We start from the raw sequence: 13325 nt of genomic DNA, 5'->3' as shown, positions 1-13325 counted from the left end.
CATCAAAAAAGTTTTAAAAATTTCAAGGATTGCTGAGTTTTTTGGAAAAAACGGATTTTTTGGAAAATCAATTTTATTTTTTCCTGTCGTTACTTTTTAGAACATGAAAAAACTAATTACACATTCTCAGAGGCACTTTATTAGGGCTATTTGATAGTACTTTTAGATTTTAAAATTAGCTGATAATTTGTGAGATACAGAGGCCAACTTAATTTTTTTAAATACGGACCTGCATTTTTTATTTCAGGCTTTGAAAGAACTCAGTCTCCTGAGTATAACGATATGCCACACTTGATACTTTTTTTTGTTTTGGGTGCCTTAACTACAACAAAACTATTTAATTATTATTTAAAATAATTTCAAGTACGACTCTGGTTTTTTAAATTATTTAATACGATTATATTCATCACAGCAATATTGATCAGCGCTAATTAACATTGAAAAAATCGAACCAATTTAAAGATTCAAATAAATAATATTCAGGTCAGCAATTTAAAGATATTCTTTTTAACTTATTTTTGTTCAATCTTATTATTTATTTAAACTATTAAATAAATTATGTTCAAATATCCGAAACAAAAAAAATACTAAGTGTGGCATATTATTGTACTCCGGAGACCGAGTTCTTTCAAAATCTGAAATAAAAAATGCAGGTCATTTAAAAAAAAAATAAGTTGGCCACTGTATCTCACAAATTATCAGCTAATTTGAAAATCTAAAAATACTATCAGATAGCACTAATAAAGTGGCTATGAGAATGTGCAATTAGTTTTTTGATTTCCTAAAAGGTAACGCCGGGAAAAAATAAAATTTATTTTCAAAAAAATCCGTTTTTTCCAAAAAACTCAGCAATCCTTGAAATTTTTAAAACTTTTTTGATGGTATCTTGGTGAACATCCTAAAGCGCAACTTTGCCCCAATTTAACCATCTTCGTATCTCTTACGGTTTTACCTCGAATTTGTAGCACCCTGTATAATATAATTAATCCAGTAAAATTGTATCATCGTATAGAGAGTAAAAAAAAAATTGATTTCAAAAAAATTGAAAAAAGTGTAAAATTAACAAAATCGGAAATTTTCCCCTTGTAATAGGGGTGTTTTTTTTTTAAACTGTACTATGTACAACAAAATAATAAGACGCAAATTGTACATAAGAACATTCTCTATAAGTTCGCCTAATGATTTTTTTTATAAGTTTATTATTTCCGGACTTTGCGGCCGTTTCATGAGCCCTTTGGGGTGGTTTTCAAAAAGTTTGTTAACTTTTTTGTTTTTTTTTTGTTGTTTGTTTCGTTGATCAGCAAATTGATCCGTATGAAAGTTGTTCATAATAAATGGACAAGCAACTTTTCGTCATGAGTTTTTTTGTAGCTTGATTATTTTTGGAGATAGCATCCAGTTCATGAACAAATTAGGGTAGTTTTCAATGTTGCCCTTTTTTCAGCAAATTCACCATAGGAAACTCGTTCAAAATAAGAGTACTGTTTGACCAGCGAATCTGAAGCTACGGAAGGAATGCCAGAAAAAAAAATCGACATTGCCACGTTTATCTATAAAATTGCAAAATTGCCAGACATGAACTATAAATTTAATATATTTTTATTATATATAATGTGTTTAGCATATATTCTGACGTATATTACTAAGGAATTTTAACGTAGTTCATATTGTTCGATATATTTCTTTCATTCTGTATAATCTGCTTATTATGAAAGTTGAGGATTTTTCAACGATATCATTGGCAAACCGGCATCGCCGCGCATGGCCGCCTATTCATCGAACATGATTGGCGAGAGTACGTCACAGGATTTGTTACCACGCGGTTGACATGGCTTTTACGCCTTTCCTATTCGCTTGCTTTATCCCCAACTTCAGGGTCTCTTCTGAAAAGAGTAGGAATATTGAATACTATTGAAATATCCAGTGGCGGTGTCATTTTTTTTATCATTATTACTTTATTTCATTATTTTATACCGGTTATCCTAAACTTGATTCCTATATTTTTCATATATTTGATAGTTAAGTTGTGTTTTATTGTTTTGTTATCTTGTTATAATGTTTTTTGTTCGTAGTTTTTAATTATTAATATCAAGCTTGATCGTATATTTGTATTTTAAAATGAATAAATTTGTTAAGGGTAAGACGCTACATAGTAAGACAAGAGAAATAATAGCTAATTTATATAGGTAAGTTAATAATAACGTGGATGAAATCTCATTTGGTTTATTTCCTTGTGTTCATAACAAGGCTTGCGATGAAGAAGCTACAGAGAGTTCGCTTAAGTTGCCGCTTAAACGTAAACTTGAGCGGATATTTTTTATACCGGAGTTAGCGTATCGGCTATAAAAAAATCACACAGAAGATAAAAAAAGGCTGAAAACTAACCCCGATAAAATGATATCCAGCTCTGGAAAGAAATGATCACGTGAGACTGCTGTCGAAAAGCTCGACGACTCTTTCGAAGTGGTCAGGAATTTAATAAATAGATTTTATCTCGAATTCAAACTCGTCCCCGCAATTAGAAAGCTTTGGCAAAAATTGCAGGAAGAATCGAATTTTCCTTTTGCAGGGAAACGCTTAGGGGGTTATTAAAATCAAATTAATTTTTTTGGCGTAAATGTCAAAATAACAGATAAATATTAATGGAGCGGCCCATTATATGCAGAGAGAGAGATATAAATATATACGCGAAATTCGAAAATATAGCCAAGTATTATCTATTTGGGTGAAACATATGGGTAGACAATGACCTAACCTTTAAAAACTGCTGGCGGAGCGATACCATATCTGGTGTAATAGGCAATATTGGATCTACTGGTGAGTAAAATTATGTTTTGTTTGCGCTTCCAAAGTTAACTATTTTCAAGATTTTTTTTTGCTGGAAATAGTTATATCTAAAATTATGTATTATAGGTTAGCGAAACGTAAGTCCAGTGTAAAATTAAAAGTGTTTTGGTGTATTGTACTGATTTAGTGTTTTATTTTGCTGTGTAACACCAAAGGTTCCAACCCCCAGCTGTAATTATTTCTTCTATTATATTAACAACACAATAATAAGATGATTCAAAATATTTAAGGGGGCTTTAATAAAAGCTTTTAGTGTTTATCTGCTAACTCAACAGTAACGATTCAAACAGCATAAAGTTTTTTGAAAAAAATTATTAATCTGAGTATTATATTTATGATACACATTATTTTCATATAACACCGTACGCCCATGTCTATTTTATGAATGAAATTGGGCGTGTTTTGTTTATAACTTGAGCCAACGCCAGGCCCATCACACAAAAGAAGACGATACAAATAAAAAAAATCATAATATTCATTCACTTGATGAATTCCATAACAAATAACTTTTTGAAAACCACCCCAAATGGCTCATGAAACGGCCGCTAAGTCCGGAAATAATAAACTTATAAAAAATCATTAGGCGAACTTATAGAGAATGTTCTTATGTACAAGTTGCGTCTAATTATTTTGTTGTAGCTCAGTTTTAAAAAAACCACCCCTATTGCTCAAAAACCGCAAGGGGAAAATTTCCGATTTTGTTTATTTTACACTCAGAAGACAGTAGAGACAAAGAAGACAAAATCAGCTTGACCGTAATTTTTTTTTTCAAATGACAATTTTATTGGATTAAATAGGATTTAACACCTTATTGCCTTGCAGAATTTATACATTTTCATACATTTTATAAGGAACAGTTAGACCTACTATAATACTGTAAAATTCTAAAATTGCGAAATTGGCGCTTATCAAGTTTTTCCCCCGGACCCTTCATTAGTAATTAGCACCTCCCCCCCATACATAGAAAAGTATTTTTATTATAATTTAGTCACCAGTATATTAAATGCAATGGAAACCTACTATGTAATGAATATTCATTAAAATGTCTGAAGGATATCAAATAAATTTGTTTTTATGATGGGATTAAAGTAATTTTTTAATTTGCATTTTTAAGAGTCCTTCAAGACACTCGAAAATCGAAATGTTTACAGGTGAAAGCTGATAACGAGTCTAGTATCATAATAATTTTGGGTATCGTTAGAAAGGAAATGTCTTGGAGTATAAAATCACAACCAAACTCACCCCTATAACTTTTTTATTTTTTCAGATGAAACAACGATATTTGGTATGTTACTATTTGATATAAATTGGGATTGATTGACGTATTCAATTGTTTTCGGTCACTTCCGGTTTCACCGGAAACGACTACAACTTTTGATTTTTAAATAGCACCCTCGGTATTTTTTTACTTTATTTGATAGAAAATGACACTCTGAATCGAATGACATAACATATATGTCAACTTTTGACATTTTGGCATATGGTTTATTTAAAATTTGAGAAGCACCCGGTATAGATACCTCAGATGCAAAAAAGCGCAACGGAGAATTTTTTTTCAAATTTTTTAGTGTTATATTTTTGTTATTTTTGGCCCTATTTTCATGATTTTTTTAGAAATCTGTATATAATTTATATCATCTTTTATTCGTAAGCCCAGTTTATTATAAACTTATAGTATTTGACATATTATACAGGGTTAATCGAGGGGTTGTTTTTTTACCCTAACTTTAATACACCCTGTGCAATCATTTCGTGTGTAAATTTTCCTAAAATACAATTTTACGGTCAGAACAGGTCAGAACCATGTCTCCTGAGCATTTTGTTGTTTGGATCATGTCAATACATGCCTTGGTTGTGTTTATTTGATATGAACTATATAATATGATTTGATTCCTTATATTAGAGGGACATATTATAGCAAACTATAACAACCTTGTAATTAAAGCTTAATAAAATCAACTGAATGGAATCTTTGATACAATTATTTTAACACGTAATTGGATGCGGTTGATTTCTGTAATTACAATAGTACTCCTGTACGCATATATAATTTGTTTGTACCTTTCATATTGTTTGGAATTTTAACGCGTAGTTGCCTATTGAGATAAACCAAAACTAATATAGTGTGTACAAAGTGTCTCAAATTTAAAGCGTGTTCTTGTAAATTGTATAATGAAAGCTAATATTCTTCAAATTATAATATTAGGACAACATAAAAAATCTTTTTTGTTTGTTTTCTACTTGTCATTTTGTGTTTTCTTTATTTTTGCTGTTGCAATTCCTTATTTCGATTAGATTTATAATAGTATATATTTTTTAATGAATATCCTCCAGTGAGGGAATAAAAGACACAGTATCCTCACAATCTTGTATTAAAAAATTTTATTTTAATTTTTTTACAAATAGGAGGGGCGACGACAAACCGTTTTGAAAAATAACGGTGAAGTCTCATCCTCAGGACCAAGCTAAAAATATTAACGAAACCATTAAAAGTTTATAAAGCAGTAAAAAAAACAAGTCAAGTAATAAAAGGACAAATTGTACAGGGTGGTCCAAACTGTATTCTGGAAACTTCTGTAGCATATTCTGCAGATAAAAATAAATAAAAAAGTTCAAATTTATGTCCTAAAATGCTTAGTTTTGGAGATACAGGGTGTAGAAGATTCATTTTTATTTCGATTTTTTCGAAATAATTTTTGAACTAATTTCGATATTTGAATGAAAATTTTTACCTATCTGGGAGTTTTTTGAAGTTGAAAATTGATTTTAATGTTAACTCGTACATGTAGAGGGCGCGACCTACATATTTTTTAATTGGTTTGAAGAGTAATAACTTTTCGTCCGCACCTGTATAAAACTATACTTATTAATGACGAGTATACTTATTAATGACATTAAACTGTGTAGTAAGCAATAATAATGAAACTATTTTGAGGTAATAGTGGCATATGACTATTAGTTAAAGTTAGTAAATGAATCATTCCTTGTAAGTTTATTTTATAGTTTTTAGAAGTCATTACAAAACAGACTTTTTTATTACTACATCTATTTGATAAAGGTCACTTGCATTTTAATTAAAAATGTTTATTACTCATATTCCAATCACATACGAAGACTAAAGGTAAGGTTTGTATTGATTTGGTACGTGGATATATACAGGGTGGTCCGAACTGTATTCCGGAAACTTCGGCAGCATATTCTGCAGATAAAAATAAGTAAAAAAGTTCGTATAAATGTATGTCCTAAAATGCTTAGTTTCAGAGATACAGGGCGTAGAAATTTCATTTCTATTTCATTTTTTTCCAAATAATTTCTGCAGTAGCGTTAATATTTGGATGAAGATTGGTGTCTGGGAGTTTTTTGACATGAGAAATTTGATTTTGATGTCAATATGACTCCTACTAGTAGAGGGCGCCATCTACATATTTTTTTAAATGTTTTGAAGAGTTATAACTTTTGGTCCGTACCTGTATGAAACTACTGAGTAAAAAAATATACATTTACGACGTTTTTTACGTAAAAAATGTCTCTTGGTAAAAATCGCTACGAGTATTGGTTTTCGAGATATTTGGAATCGAAATTATCAATACCTGTCATCATTGACATGCATTAAACATGTTGACTGAATAGTTATTAGACTGAGATCATAAATTTGAAAGATCTTGTGTCATAAGTTCAACAGAAACTGTTTTATCAACATTTCTTTGCAGAAAAATTTATGATTAATTTAAAAAAATAAAAATTTCTCAAATTTATTATTTCAGTGAAATAACTATCTACTCAACGTGTTTATTTTTCGTTAATAATGACATTGACTATTTCCATTCTAAATATCTTGAGAACGGTTACTCGTAGCGATTTTTACAAAGAGATATTTTTTACGTAAAAAGTCACAGAGATGTATATTTTTTCCCTCGGAAGTTTTATACAGGTACGAAAAAAAAGTTATTAAGCTTCAAAACAGTTAAATCAAATGTAGGTGGCGCCCTCTACCAGTAGGAGTCATGTTGACATCAAAATCAAATTTCTCATGTTAAAAAACTCCTAGACACCAATTTTCATGGAAATATTGACGTTACTTCAGAAATTATTTCGAAAAAATCGAAATAAAAATGAAACTTCTACACCCTGCATCCCTAAAACGAAGCATTTTAGGACATACATTATAAATGAACCGAACTTTTTTGCTTATTTTTATCTGCAGAATATGCTGCTGAAGTTCCCGGAATACAGTTCGGACCACCCTGTATATCGTTTGTTAAGTTTGTTTTAATTTCCTTGTTTATTCTAAGGTTGATAGAATTGAAAATTCATTGAAAATAACCGAGTTATTCAAGTTTTAAAATAAAAAAAAATTAAAAATTCAGAGTCATCGGATTTTTTTCTGAATTTGCATCCTTTTTAGTGCCGTAACCATATTGTAAAGCCGTAATCATGGTAATATCAGAGATGAAAAAAATTATATCGTTGGAAAATTTGCGCTGAACAGTCAGTTCTAGAAAGTTTTCTAAAATATATGTCTCTTATTATAAGTTTCCGGAATACAGTTCGGACCACCCTGTATATTCTTCTACTATTTCCAGTGTTCAGTGTTGTGTTATTTATGAAAATGTCTTTTCTTTCCACTAGTTCGTTGTACATTACTTTAGTTTTTGCTAAATTCATTTCGAGACCCACTTTATTGCTGGCTGTAATCTTTTTGGTAACTTCAACAAATGCTGCATTTTATACATTCCCTTGCACCGAATTTTTTAAATAAAAGTAGTCTCACAACGCCCAAGAACAATTTCTTTACAATATAACACCAAACCAAACTACTGGATCTTTTCTGGATTTTCAACAGGTATGGTAGGCTATGAAGATCGACAAAAAAAGTTTTTTTAATTTCACTCAAAATGACTTATTTGGGTTATAAATGACCTAAAAACAAAATATTTTCATGGTGTCTGTCTGTCCGTCTGTAACACGATAACTCAAAAACCGCTAAACCGATTTTAACCTAATTTGGCACAAAAATACTACTACAAAATTGGAAAAATTCCTTTACTTTGAAACTGAAAAAACTGCCTACCAACTTTTTATTAACATATTTTAGTATGGGCGGCTATACGTGCCTCCCGGCGCCAATTTTTTGAAATGAAATGAAGAATTTGTTAAACTAATCAAACTAGATACATCTAAATTTTAAAATAGGTGTAGAAAACGGTATAAATAACACTAAGAAATTCCTATTTAGTATTTTCAATTTCTGCAAAGAGGCTTCATTCTTATTGAAAATACAACCATTATGCACCATTATTCAATAGAATTCCATTCTGTTCTTCTTTAAAAAAAACCTGTTTTCTAATACCAGACGAAAGCGTTTCCAACAATGTCGAACAAAAGACTTCCTTTACGAACATAACCGATACTAAAGTCAGTAGGTCGAAATATACGAACATATATAAAAGAGAAAAACCTCGCGGCATAAGCAGAAGAAGAAGATTCGCCGAGCCGAAAACGAAAGTGTTGCTCAACTTGACCTCTCGGGAATCGATCTGCGGACGCAGCAGGCTGAAAACAGAATCGTACTGCAATTAAGAGGTAGTCCAATCTAGGACAGCGTTGCCAGATTATTTTTTAACCAAATTGTATACATTAATATTTGAAATAACATTCTATATTATTCATATCGGTTCAAAATACCGTGTGATAGGTATTTTGAATCTATCACAGGTCCAAAATGATTAATATGGATAATGTTTTCTGTTCATTTATTTTGCTTTATATTTTTGTGTAATTAAAAGAATCAAAACCGACATTATGTACCTACATAGTATATACAGGATTGTTCACCACATACGACACGAAATATTGTAGCTAAACGATTAGATTTTTACAAATTGTAAGTTTTGGGTTTGTTGTAGGACTGTTAGAGCTACAATTTAAAAATATTTTTACAAGATACAGAGCCCAAATAAATAAAAAATATCAAGTTTTATTTTTTTAAATAGAACACCCTGTATATTATTACATTTTTAGTTTCTACGATTAAAATAAAGGTAAATTTGATTAAGGTTTAGCGTATTTTAATCTTACCGTTTTTGAAATATTTAGGTTTTTGTCAAAATACAGTAATAATTTTAATGCTTTATTTCTCCAGGCGTATTTAAGTTTTTAAAACCAAATATTGTAGTAAAGTATTTCTATTTACTAAATTTTGTGTTGCAATAATAAAAATTATACTACCTAATATAGAGTGTCTAAAAATTTATTTTAAATAATAACTAGCTATAAACGGCAATAACTTCTTTAATTTAAATGGAACACCCTGTATATTTTATGAGAATCAGATGCACAATTTAATTGTCTATCAAATTGTATTATATTATTTTTGACCTATGTCTTCAGGTTTTCGTAGAAATTGCATTTTCTTATAATTTAGACCTCAATTATCAATATACCCATGGAATATTGAAAATTTTGATTATTTTTAAAGATGTAACAAATTTAAAAGGGTACAGATACTAATATTGTCGATATAGTTCGTTTATGTCATTAAAAAGATAAAAAAATTGTTCAAATATTTGTAAAAGAGGACCAATTGATATGATTGCAGTATTCAAGCTACATTAATTGACTGTTTGCGTAGATTAATAATAATTGATCGAAATACTGAAAAATTTAATTTTGTATGTGTATTAGAGAGTGTGGTAAAAAGTAACACCTTAAAAATTTTATTTCATTTTTTGACGGATGCTTATTTGTAAGAAAAGAGATGTTCATTTTCATAACTTATTGTTATATTGATTTCTGATTCCAAATCCACCTTTATTTAGAATAATTTGTTAAATAACACAATTAAATATATAATTAATAAATATTTGGGCGGTAATATTTAATTAATGGTAACTGGAAATCGTCCGATTTTCACCAAAATTGATATACACACTATTTTGAGGTCGTAAATTACGAATCTATTTTTTTCTTGGCGGTCTCCTTACCGTTTTTCAGAAAAATGGAAAATTATTTCAACATTGAATTTTTCTTTATTTCGGCCTTATAAAGTAATATTTTCACTATATTTTCATTATATTATAGTTTATCTAAAAGCCACACTTGATTGAGGATAGAAAAGTGTCCAACATTTTACTGAAAAATACTTTTCTTAACAAAATAGCAAAGAAAATTGAGACCAGATGGAAGTTTGACATTTGATATATCCTTCTTTCTCTCTCCTATGTAATAAGAGAGACAAATATATTATAGACCTAATCTAGAAATTTGAAAATTTACAACATTGCCATATGTTCTATTTTTTCGGGTGATTATGGATTTTAAATAAATTACCTATTATGAGATCGACAATAATTAAATATACACCTATATCCACAAAATTACGCGGAAGAGTTTTGATTGCATTGGTTTTAACTTCTTTGCGGAGGGGGTTAATCTTTTTTTAGTTAATCTAATAATATAACAACAAAAGATTAACACCCTCTGCATGGAAGTTGTAACCAATGCAATCAAAACTCTTTGGTGCAACTTCGTGGGTATAAATAGTCAGATCTCGTTGGTAAAATAGCAGTTATGGGAAGAAGTTTCGTAATTCCAGAATGAGCGAAAAAAAACACGCTAAATTTAGGTTTAGCATTGGCAACGTTGCTTAAAATGCCAGAAACACATAAACTTACTTCGGGTTTTTCTTATTGCCGATTCTGAACCGTCCTAGAACTGTGATGCGTATGCGCAGAAGAAAATAAGAAGACATTATTTCATTTGCGCATGCGCTGCTGAGTTCTTGGACGGTTCAGAATCGGTAATATCAAGAACCCGAACAAAGCTATAACCTAACATTTTCAGATTGTTTACAAATTTATTTTAGCAAATTTTCCTCTATTATGCATAGAATTGGTTAAAAAAGTAACAGAAAATAGCAAAAACATTATTGATTATTGAATACCTAACAAAATATGTGCTAGAAAACCTTAAAAATATGAGAAATTAAGAAAAATTCGATATTGAAATTATTTTCCGTTTTTCTGAAAAACGGTAAGAGACCGCCAATAAAAAAGTTCAGATTCGTAATCTACGACTTCAAAATGGGACGTATACCAATTTTGGTGAAAATCGGACGATTTCCAGTTTTCCCAATAATTACCAAAAATGTCAATTTTTTATTCATTTTTACCTTGCCCCCCCTAAATTTCATTCTTCCGGCGCCCATGCTTTCTACAATATTTGCAGCTGCGCTAAATGCTGTGGTATACTTTTTTACCGTAAAGCAGACATGCATTAATCTTTAACTTGCAGCTATTGTTAAGTTTGGCGTGCACTAGTGCTCTCCAACGACAAAAAGAAGGATGTCAAAAGAGACAAAAAGTCAGGATGCAATGAAGACTCGAAAGATAACATAAGGACTCCTTAATATTGCCCATTATTCATATAAAAAAGACTTTAACTGGATTTTTAATGCGAAAAAACAATGTCAGAAATAGTGTTAATTTTGTCAACCCTGTAACTCTTAAAAGTTAGACGTATGAAAATAAAATCATTCCACCAATTTTGTAGAGAATTTTCTGAGCTTCAATTTTCTGTATAGGGTATTTTTTCGTAGGTTGTCATATTTTACGAGATTTAAGCTAAAGTCTCATAAAAGTGACATTTAATCCTCAAGCTCGTCGTCTATCTTCGGGGAATTTTGACACATTAGCCCAAGTCTAGAGAAATCATTTAAAACTATTTTCAAAGCTGTGAGATTTTATTCCACGGATTTCTCTAATTTGACTGGGCCTAGTAGCCTCCCTCGCATAAATATAGAGTTGCAGTTGGACTCATTGTTGTCTATTGTTGGCTATATGCTTGAGTGAGGGCCCAAGTTATCCCTGCTGATCTTCTAATATCCTGGTCCCATCTCAGGTTCGGTCTTCCTCTAGCTCTCCTAGTGGGTACCATGCTGTAATTTTTGTGGTGCATCTGTTTTCCGTCCTTCTTGTAAGGTCTCCTGCCCATTGCCACTTGATCATATCCAATTCAAATGTTTCAATTGAAAAACGTCAAAGATAACTTTTAAAAATGATAAGACTAAGACTGCAATGTGCTATTACTGAAGAAGCACTAAAATCCTCAAAAATCTTGAAGCAAATAATACGATCCTTGTCCATCCTTATAGCCGGAGAGCTGGCGACATATTTAGAGAACATATTTTAGGCAAGTTAGAATAACAAAAAAAATAAAGTTTAATAACTTGTGAACACAGAATCCTAAGTCTGGCTGGGGGGTTGGGGGTATTTCGTTACTGCGCAACCCATACCATTTGCAAAAAAATAAATCCAAAAAACATTCTTAGGCAACTTGAAATTTGTTTATTCTTAAATTTTAGCATCTATTTAACCTAGAAATAAGTGTGCCAGACTTTTTTTTCGGGTTTAAAGTGTAACCAGACCATTCCAAATATGTTATTAATAAAGTTAATTATTATACCTGGAAAACATACTTTAGGCATTCTAAAATTTTTACAGCGTGTTTATTAGATGATATTAAAAAATATGTGTTAATTGCCAGACGAATTCAATGGGATTTAATACTTGCCAGACGCGAATAAAGATTTTAAATGAGCGCGACAGAAAAGTCTTATGAGTATAAGCGCCAGAAAGATAGTTTATTGAGACCCGTCGGCAGCCAATGCGGCTGACGTAACAGTATTTTGGAGTATGTACTTCAAATTTTCATAAAAACAATTTTTTTTCGGTTTCATTTCAATTATTTGCAGGCTTTTAATTCAGAGATTATTTTGTTGGAATTAAGTTACCATGTACAAATATGTATTTATAAATTAAATATTGACGTGCATAGTGTAAATAGTTTAGAATAATATTACTGCAAGTAAATATTTTAGTGACTACTAATTTCGCTACTAACTAGTAAATCACAATGGATAAAAAACATTTAAGTTTTGAAGTTTGTAAAAAAGTTACTAGTGACAAAGTTATTGTTTTTGATGAAGGCAGACTACAAAAATGCAAAGAATTTTTAAAAGTGCGCCAACAACATGGTTTAAAATTTAAAGAAGTGGTTTTACCAGAAAACGTAGTCCCGACAAAAGGTTACCATGTACAGTGCTAAAAAAATAAGTATTCTGGAATTTTATTAAAGTACCTACCATTGTTAAGCTTTCTAAATAGATTCAAAAGTAAGTAAAAGTGCTTTACTTTTATGCTTAGGCGTTAAAATGACTTTTTTATATTGTCAATCAGGTCGCAAAAATTAATAATATAATATGCCACAAAAGTATAATAATAATTATACTTTTGTGACGTTTGAAAAAAATATATTTTATATTATGCTAATTTTTAAATAATTATTCGTCTTTTTATTCTTTCAGATACAAAATACATAAATAAAAAAATCTTCTTATTGAAAGGATTTCAATCATACATTTTTATTAAAAAATGTTTCTTTTTATTTATTCAATATTAGTTAGTTTTTTTAAGTTTTTA

The sequence above is a fragment of the Sitophilus oryzae genome, unplaced genomic scaffold (genome assembly GCF_002938485.1).
Source record: "Sitophilus oryzae breed Bouriz unplaced genomic scaffold, Soryzae_2.0 scaffold_172_pilon_pilon, whole genome shotgun sequence".
In the NCBI taxonomy this organism is placed as follows: Eukaryota; Metazoa; Arthropoda; class Insecta; order Coleoptera; family Curculionidae; genus Sitophilus; species Sitophilus oryzae.
Note: the sequence above shows the minus strand (reverse complement) of the source record.